Below are 10,867 nucleotides of genomic sequence, written 5' to 3'. Positions count from 1 at the left end.
CCCACTTTTTTCCCTTGTGTAAATAAAATATTAGGTTTGATAACGCATAGTTTAAAAAAAATAAAATATAAAACTGCCATAAAAACAGAGGCAGACTCCCCGATGAGTGGGGCCCATTGCATTCACGGGGATTTTAAAAAGAAGGAATTTTTTTTACAGGTACAATATTTCCAGAAAAATATTTTCTAACAAACTAATTTAAAGAAAAAATAGTTATGTATTCAAAAATCCAATAACATAAATAAAAAATAATAAGGGCTTGTTTACTTGTAGAAATTTTTTCCATTTTTCCATTTTTTGTTTCTCTAAAATTTTCATTTCTAAGAAAAACTGAGAGAATGTATTCCAAATGTTAAAATAATATATGATCAGTATTCTGTTTTTTAAAAATATTAAATAAATGATGATATAATTTGAGTAAATATATAGAAGAGCAACCAGTAAAATAATTTCAACATTTCACAATTTAATTGTACTAGCTTAAAATCCGTGCGATTCACGGATCGCACATATTTTTTTTAATTTATATAATATTTTTTAAAAAAATTGAATTCAATTCTTAATTTTGTCCATTTAAAATTTTAAATGATATCATTTCATAATAATTATTTTAGTAGACGTATATGTTAAACATTTAAATTTATTTAAAGTGATAGTATTAGTAAGGGGAAATATTATTATAACGATTATTTTATTGAGGGTAAAAATATAATAATATTATTTTGGCATGGTGATCACTTAATCGATTAATTATAATTCTATAAAAGATATTTGAAATAAAAGATATTACTAATTGAACGATATAGTTTTATTGATAGTTTTACGTGTATTTTAATAATAATAATATTTATGTTTTAATTATAATTTAATTTTTTAGTTCACATAATAGGATACAAATTATACTTAGTCTAATATTAATTTGATTTATCTCGGATTAGTGGTTTACATTATTTTATTTTAGCCCGATGCCCAGACCAAATCAAACTAATTATTTTGAGTTTGATTTTAATTTTTTTTAAGTCTAGATCAATGAGATAATTTTGTTTCAGACAGAATATTTAGTATATATGGTTTTATTTTTGTTGGTCGGGTTGTATTTTTAATTTAGTTTTGTGTTAGTTTGAATCAATTGTATAATGTATTTTTTATCCAGGATAAAAAAAAATATTATTTTGTTTATCCAAGTTCGTTAGTATGATTTTTTTAGGAGAATTGATAGTATTATTATTTTACCTTAAAACCCGTGCGATTATCGCACAGATTTTTTTAATATTATATAATTTTTTTAAAAATATTTTGAATTCAATTCTTAATTTTATTTATTTAAAACTTTAAATGATATTACTTCATGATAATTATATTAATAGACGTATATGTTCAAAAAAATTTAGAACATTTAAACTTATTTAAAGTGATAACATTGGTAGATGGAATATTATTATGACGAAATTATAATTTTATTGAGGGTAAAAATATAATGTCTTCATTATGTTGGGACCTTAAAAAATATTATTTTAGTATGGTGATTACTTAATGGATTAACTATAACTTTATAAAAAATATTTGAAAAAGACAATATTACTGATTGAACAATATAGTTTTCTTGATAATTTTATGTGTATTTTTTTAAAAAAATAATATTTATGTTTTAATTAAAATTTGATTTTTTTAGTTCACATCAATAAGATATGAATTTTACTTAGTCTAATATAAATTTGATTTATCTCGGATTAGTGGTTTACATTATTTTATTTTAGCCCGATGCCTAATACACCAATCAAATTAAACTAATTATTTTTAGTTTAATTTTAATTTTTTTAAAGTGTGGATCAATAAGAAAAATTTATTTTAGACCGAATAATTAGTATATATAATTTTATTTTTGTTGATCGAATTGTATTTTTATTTTAGTTTTGTGTTGGTCTGAATCAATTGTATAATGTATTTTTTAATTTTATGTGTATTTTTATAAAAATAATATTTATGTTTTAATTAAAATTTGATTTTTTAGTTCACATCAATAAGATATGAATTTTACTTAGTCTAATATAAATTTGATTTATCTCGGATCAGTGGTTTACATTATTTTATTTAGCCCGATGCCCAATACACCGATCAAATCAAACTAATTATTTTTAATTTAATTTTAATTTTTTTAAAATGTGGATCAATAAGATAATTTTATTTTAGACCGAATAATTAGTATATATGATTTTATTTTTGTTAGTCGAATTGTATTTTTATTTTAGTTTTGTGTTAGTCTGAATCAATTGTATAATGTATTTTTTATCACGGATAAGTAATACATATTATTTTGTTTATCAAAGTTCATTAGTATAAGTTTTTTAGGAGGATTGATAGTATTGTTATTTAATCTTAACCCGACTCACATGATATATTAACTAAATCATAATATTATATTTTGTTTGCTTAAATTTAATTTAACCCGAAGTAACAAATTAGAATAATATAGAATTCGATATGAATTAAACTAAAAATTAATAGAATAAGTTGAATTTAATATAAATTATAATGATATAGAGTTCGATATAAAATAGAATTGAAATTGGTTAATCAACAATAGAGGAAGTTGACTTAACATCAATTATAATTAGAACCGATCGACCCAATAATTAGAATTAGAATAATTAATTAAGGGTAATTAAGTAATTTCAGCAAGTACCAACCGAACCGACTACCAAACTTTTAATGTTTCGTCTATTATAAGATAGTATAGATATACATATTTCTTTAACATGTTTAAAATAACTTTTTAGATAAAATATAATTAAATATGACAAATAAAGTATAAAACAGTTTTCCGAAATAGGTTGAATAATAAAACTTTCTAATTATATGACTAAATATATATACGATTTTGTAGCTTTTAATAAATAATCCAATTAATAATTATATACAATTTTTTTGAATAATATTTTATAATATAACTCTGTTAGGTATGAATACAACACAGAGGGGTGAATGTGTTTTGGCTTAAATGTTTGATTTTTGATCGACTTTGGCTTTAACAGTTGGTTGTTATCAATGATTTAGTAGAATAGATGTTAAACATAAATAACTGTGCAAATATGTAAAACAAAGATTTTCAAAACTCACTTAATTTTATATTAAAAATCAAGGAGTGTTTTGCTACAAAATCTCTAAGTTCTTGTTTTAGAACTTAGCTTCTTTCTTGAGAGAGAATTACCATATTTTCTATCTAGATTGTTACTACTGACTAAGGACCGGTGTTAACTTTATAACTCAGTTAACTGCTAGTTTACACAGTGGATAATAAACATGTTATTAGCTTTTCTAAACTGTCACTTGTCATTTCTATTTATAGAAAAGCAAATCTTCCATTTCTGACTTAGCATATCTTTAGCATTTTGTGTTTACTTTAATCTTCCTCTGTTAGTTAATCTTGCCATTGATCTTGCACATCTCTCAAGCTGCTTTTTGTAGACTTGTCAATCCAGCTATGTGAATTGTTTCTTGATTTGCAACCTTGGATATTGAACTGTTCTGCAATTCTGTACTTAGAGAAATTTCTTCACTTCGAGATCTCCAATTAAGCTGTAGAGAACTCGACATCTCGATAGGCATGTTGACTTGTCGATATCTCTGAAACTTCATTGTTGACTTGACTTATCGACAACTCTGAGTTCTCTAGTGAATTTTGGTTTATCGATAACTCAGAGTTCTCTAATGGACTTTGGCTTATCGATAACTCAGAGTTCTCTAATGAATGTATACTTGTCGATATCTCTGAGTTCTCGAATGGGTATCTGACTTATCGATATCTCCAATAGCATTTCCTGAGTTCTTGATAGGCAATTCCTGAGTTCTCCATAGGCAATTCCTAAGTTCTCGATAGGTCTTTCTGAGTTCTCGAATGACTTCTCTATAACACTAATTATGTGACTTGTAGAGATCTTAACTTAGAATATTTTTCACCAAACAGATTTATTCAACTCCAAGATTCTTCATAATTCTTCTGAGGCATGACCTTCTTGATCTTCTTCCAGATAGAATTCTTAGGCTTGACACTGTTTAGAGAAAAATGCTCCAGTCTGCTCCATTTACATTTTACAGACATTAAGTGTTACAAGTATAAATTACAGATTAAGGTTAGAATACAACTAATCTTAGGGTTGTCAGAATGACTTAGTCTTGTTTGTTACAGGCATGTCTTGCACAACAATCTCCCCCAATTTGTGAGAAGATTGCTTATCACAAATTCATGCCTGTTAACAAGACTAACCCCAAGTTAAAGAATGAGAATAAAACAATACAAAAGCTGATACAACACTTGTACATTGAACATTTGACAACTTACAATAATTAAGTAAAGACTGAGCTTTCTGATCCTTTCTCAATTATGTTCTTAATCTGTACAAGTATTTCCAATTCTTCTAGGATGGGGTGTCAGTTAGTGCCTCTATTAGTTTCAGCAAATCTGGCTTAGGATAACTAGCTAACATCCCTATCATGTATCTTGACTAAGAGCCAGCTTTTACATTCAGAAATTTTCCATCCTTTGATAATCTGCTCTTGCCTGCTGCCTTCAACTCTTCTGATCTTCTGATATACTCATCAATGTCATGCTCATACATCATTTACATCAAGGCATTCCAAGCCTGGATACTTGTCATCATCAAAAGTCACATCTGTGCTTTCCATAATTTTCTTTTTATCAATCACATAAACTTTGTAGGCTGTTCTTTCCAATGAATATCCCAGAAAAATTACTTCAAAAACTTTAGAGTCAAATTTTCCCACATATTCAGAGTTGTCTTTTAGAATATAACACTTGCTTCCAAACACATGTAGATGCTTCACTGTAGGCTTCATGTTAGACATAATTGAGTAAGGTGATTTGCCATGAGCTTTGTTTATGAGATATCTATTTTGAGTGTAGCATGCAATATTAACAGTCTCTTCCCAAAAACTAGTTGGCAACTGAGCATCTTGTAACAAAGTTCTAGCAGCTTCAAACAATGTTCTATTTTTTCTCTCAACTACTCCATTCTGTTGAGGTGTTCTAGCTACTGAAAATTCTTGAACAATGCCTTTGCTTTTGCAGAATTCACTTAATGTTGAGTTTCTGAATTCTGTTCCATTATCACTCCTCAATCTTTTCACACTAACTTCTTCTTCAGCTTGCTTCTCAATTTTCTTGATGTGCTCCATTATAATATTTGGAGTTTCATCTTTAGAGTACATGAACTCAACCCAAGTGTATCTTGAAAAATCATCAACCATGACAAGGGCATATTTGTTCCTTGAAATGGACAAGACATTTACTGGCCCAAACAAGTCCATGTGAATAAGTTGCAGAGGTGCACTTATAGAATTCACAGATTTTGACTTGTGACTTGATCTTTTCATCTTTCCTTTCTGACAAGCTTCACAAACTTCCAGTTGAGCAAATTCCAGACAGGGCATGTCTCTCACAAGCTCCTTCTTGACTAAGGTGTTGATTGCTTTGAAATTCAAGTGAGATAACTTCTTATGCCATAATTTGCTTTGCTCTTCTGATGCCTTGGTGTAGAAAAAACACACTCCATCCTTATTTGTAGAGTCTAAGTCTGCAACAAACAAGCTTCCCTTTCTTACTCCTTTGAGAGCAATTTCACCAGTCTTTTTGCTAATAAAAGCACAATCTTCTTTGTTGAAAACAACTTGAAAACCTCTGTCTGCAAATTGACTAACACTTAGAAGATTTACTTCTAATCCAGCAACTAGTGCTACATCTTTAATGACAATATTTTCAGAAATAATCTTGCCATATCCCATTGTGAATCCTTTGTTGTTGTCTCCAAAGGTCACCAAAGGGTCAGCCATCTCCTCAAATTGTGATAGAAGGGCCGTATCACCTGTCATATGCCTGGAACATCCACTATCAATGATCCATATGACCTTCTTTCCTTTGCCCTGCACACAATGAGGATTAATCGTGTTTAGCTATCCAAGCTGTGTTGGGCACTTTCTTCTTGTTAACTGATTTTGCAGAAGTAGAATGTGAATTTTGAGATAAAATGAAATTCATAGACTGTTGAGCATTCTCCCTTTCAGATACAGAATAAATTTTTGATTCTACGAGATCAATTCCCAATTTGTGGCAACTCTTCATCACTTTCATGTTGCAGGGAATGCAGTCAAACTTGTCACAGAATGAATAGGGATCATTAGCCTTAGCTTCATTGTACTTGCAGACTCCTTCAGGTGTATTGCTAACAGTCTTTTTACAAAGATGAGTAAGGTGATTCATTGATCCACAATTCTCACACCTCACTTGCACACTTTAATTTGTTCTTTAAGTATGCATTTTCTTACCTGGCAGCATCAAGCTCAACCAACAACAATTCAGTCTCTTGTTTTTCACTCTCAAGTTTTTCATTGATCTTTTTCAATCTGCTAACTTCCTCATTTGCAGCAACCATGCTTGTATGAATGTGGAACATTTTTATGCTCATCTTTTCAAAAGTTTCCTTATATTGACTCACATTTAAATCAATTGTGGTAAGAGTTGGTACCTGTGATTTAGATGATGAAGAGTCTCTTTGCTCCAAGGCCATGAGTGCATAGTTTCCAACTTCTTCATCTTCATCATTATCTGAATCATCCCAGCTCTTGGCTTTCCCTTGTTGCTTCTTTAGAAGAGCATCATACTTTGCTTCCAATTCAAGATAGGCTTTGTCTTTCTTTGCCTTCTTGGGTTTCCTACATTCTATAGCAAAATGGCCCAACTCATCACAGTTAAAGCACCTTATGTTTGATCTATCAACAGATCCAGTTTTGTAGCCAGTTTTGCTATCAGGAGTGTACTTCCCTTTTCCTTTCCAGCTGCTGTCTTTGTTGAAAGACTATCCTTTACTCTTGAAGAATCTTGGTTTCTTCACTCTAATGTTAGAGAATTTTCTATCCAAGTAAGCCATTGATTTGTCTAGCTCATCAAGCTCATCAAGATTGTAGAACTCATCTTCTTCATCCAATTCCAGTATGACTTGCTCTTTAGTGTCATTGACTCTTTTCTCACTTGTAGAAATTTCTGAAGTTTGGGATCTTTGCTCATCATTAGAGGTCTAGCCATCATTCACAATTAGTGCGCTTGAGCCATCTAGTACATATCCTTGACCAGCCCTTAATGATTTCTTTTTAATCATTTTAAGTTCATAAGTTTTCAGAACCCCATAGAGCACTTCCAGTGTGATTCAACTCAAATACCTTCCTTCTCTGATTGTAGAGATCTTTTGTTCCAAATGATCAGGGAGAGTAAGCAAGAACTTCAAATTCACTTCTTCGACATCATAAAATTTATCATGAAGCTGGAAGTCATTTATCAGCTTATTAAACCTTTCAAACACATCAGTAATACCCTCCTTTGGTTTAGCCATAAAACCCTCATATTGAGAAATCAATATCCTTCTTTGATTTGACCTAACCTCCTCAGTTCCTTCACAAAGTATCTCAATCTTTTCCAAGATCTGTTTAGCAGTGTCACAGTTGACAATGTTATTATATATTACATTTTCAAGTGACTCAATTAGTATCAGTTGCAAAGCACTGTCTAGGGAAACTTTCTCTCTTTCAGGTTCAGTATACTCAGGGGATCCTTGGGAGCATAATGAGTTGGAATAACCATATCTCCATCTGTGGTTTCCTCAACTCTAATCACAGGAGTGAAGGGCCCATTCTTGAGGATACCAATGTAGAGGTAATTGGCCATTCTTATAAACAGCAATATTTTCTTTTTTCATAAAGTGTAGTTGGCCTTATCAAAGGGAGGAATCTTGATACTACTGATTTTCTGTGTATTCATTTTTTTCAAGATCTAATCTGTTTACTTTCAGATTTTGCTCTGATACCACTTGTTAGGTATGAATACAATATGGGGGGGTGAATGTGTTTTGGCTTAAATGTTTGATTTTTGATCGACTTTGGCTTTAGCAGTTGGTTGTTATCAATGATTTAGTAGAATAGATGTTAAACATAAATAACTGTGCAAATATGTAAAACAAAGATCTTCAAAACTCACTTAATTTTATATTAAAACTCAAGCAGTGTTTTGCTACAAAATCTCTAATTTCTTGTTTTAGAACTTAGCTTCTTTCTTGAGAGAGAATTACCAGATTTTCTATCTAGATTGTTACTACTGACTAAGGACCAGTGTTAACTTTATAACTCAGTTAAATGCTAGTTTACACAGTGGATAATAAACATGCTATTAGCTTTTCTAAACTGTCACTTGTCATTTCTATTTATAGAAAAGCAAATCTTCCATTTCTGGCTTAGCATATCTTTAGCATCCCGTGTTTACTTTAATCTTCCTCTGTCAGTTAATCTTGCCATTGATCTTGCACATCTCTCAAGCTGCTTTTTGTAGACTTGTCAGTCCATCTATGTGAATTGTTGTTGATTTGCAACCTTGGATATTGAACTATACTGCAATTATGTACTTAAAGAAATTTCTTCACTTCGAGATCTCCAATTAAGCTGTAGAGAACTCGACATCTCGATAGGCATGTTGGCTTGTCGATATCTCTGAAACTTCATTGTTGACTTGACTTATCGACAACTTTGAGTTCTCTAGTGAATTTTGGTTTATCGATAACTCAGAGTTCTCTAATGGACTTTGACTTATCGATAACTCAGAGTTCTCTAATGAATGTATACTTGTCGATATCTCTGAGTTCTCGAATGGGTATCTGACTTATCGATATCTCCAATAGCATTTCCTGAGTTCTCGATAGGCAATTCCTGAGTTCTCCATAGGCAATTCCTGAGTTCTCGATAGGTCTTTCTGAGTTCTCGAATGACTTCTATAACACTAATTCTATGACTAGCAGAGATCTTGACTTAGAATGTTTTTCACCAAACAGATTTATTCAACTCTAAGCTTCTTCATAATTCTTCTGAGGCATGACCTTCTTGATCTTCTTCCAGATAGAATTCTTAGGCTTAACACTGTTTAGAGAAAAATGCTCCAGTCTGCTCCATTTACATTTTACAGACATTAAGTGTTACAAGTATAAATTACAGATTAAGGTTACAATACAACTAATCTTAGGGTTGTCAGAATGACTTAATCTTGTTATGATACAGGCATGTCTTGCGCAACAAACTCATAACTAAGTTCTAGTCAAGAGTGCCTCTTTATTTTTCGAACATATAAGTTATTAGTTATTATATTATCAAACTCCCTCTTATAATGTAAATATTAATATTAATCAAACTAACAAAATAATTGTTAAATTAAACTATTTTGAATTTTTTTATTACAAATATGTATTATACTTTTTAATTAAGAATATGTATTATAGTGTTGAAAATTTTTAAGTTCCATTAGTTAAGTTAGTAATATATTGATTGTTTACTCACTACTTTTTTTTAACTTTCTAAATTAACATTGTTAATACGCCAAATAAAGTTAAAAATAATAAAAATATAAAATGTTTTTGTATATGAGAGATCCAAGCGGGTTAGGTGTTTAACGTGTTTTTACTTTTCTAGGTTTAGAAAACATCAAAATGTTGTTTTTCACACTTTTCATATTTGTAGTTATAATTTGGAAAATACTGGAAACCGTATTTTTTATTTTTCCAAGTTTTTTGTTTTGAAAATTTTGTATTTGAACATGTTTTCTATTTTTCCAATTTTCTTAGAAAAATTTTCTGGAAAACAGTTGAAGTAAAACATGCCCTAAAAGTTTCTACTTATTTTTTACATTTTTGTATTCTTTAGCTATAATAAAATTTTGTTTCTAATTTCTATTCTTTTTCATTTGTATGTAAAAGTTATTGTAAGATTCCACATATATTTTGAGACATTGTTTTTTAAAGTAAAATTGATTTTATTAAACTTCTAAATCAATTTTCAAAACATTCATAACATCAATAACAACATCATTTTTATTGAAAACTCGATTAGAAAAAAAATATGCTTCGGTATCTAAAACGTAAATAACTATTCTAACAAATCATTTAATAAAAAAATAACGACAATGTTTAATTCTCGCAACACCCTACGACACTCTTCAATAAAGTTTCCAAACGGAGACACCCTTCTTCCAATAGCATGCACCACCACTAAACAATAAGATACAATTTTCATATTTTGTTAATCCTGCCCTTTATTCAATGCAGAGCCTCTTTGAAAGCCATTGCCCCTGCATTTTCTGGAGTTCTTATTCCTTACTTGCATATAGACTTTGCTTGAATCAAATCACTAGTATGATTTATTGGCGTCATCCTCAAAACAAATGCATCTTTCCCCTCGAATACTGAAGCATCAACTGATATCTTAATACTGTCTATCTTGATATCCGCACTAATGGATTCCAAACCTTCGAAATTGTCAACACAAATTGGCAATTTCCTGTTGGCTATTATTTTACATTACGCGCAACAATGAGACATGTTATGCCACATTTTGGCATGGTAAGTACTTTTTAATAATTCCGTAAAGTGTTAATTATTAATTACGATTAATAATTAATTGCTTAAACCCCAAGTTATCCTCTCTCCGAAACAAGGAAAGAATCAATCTCAATAAATCAATAGCGGAAAATATCTCTCAACGATATTCTTCAAATCAGGAAGATATCACAACGTTCAGATTAAATCAGATAAAATCGGTAATTACCACATTAACGAAACTTATCCCTAAAGTCTCTTAGGGATAAAGCCCAAATTTCACAGAACTGCGTAGACTTGATCCAATATAAATTGATACGCAGACATCTTGGCAAAGGGATCCGATACAACGAGACAAATCGAGACACCTTCCAAATCCAGCCACCCTATTTTTTATAAACATTAACCCCTAAAATTAACCACATTCATTCGAATTACGCTCTACTATT

Source organism: Apium graveolens, chromosome 11, assembly GCF_009905375.1.
Source record: "Apium graveolens cultivar Ventura chromosome 11, ASM990537v1, whole genome shotgun sequence".
NCBI classification, from domain to species: domain Eukaryota; kingdom Viridiplantae; phylum Streptophyta; class Magnoliopsida; order Apiales; family Apiaceae; genus Apium; species Apium graveolens.
The sequence above is the reverse complement of the archived record's forward strand: the minus strand, read 5'-3'. Positions refer to the sequence as shown.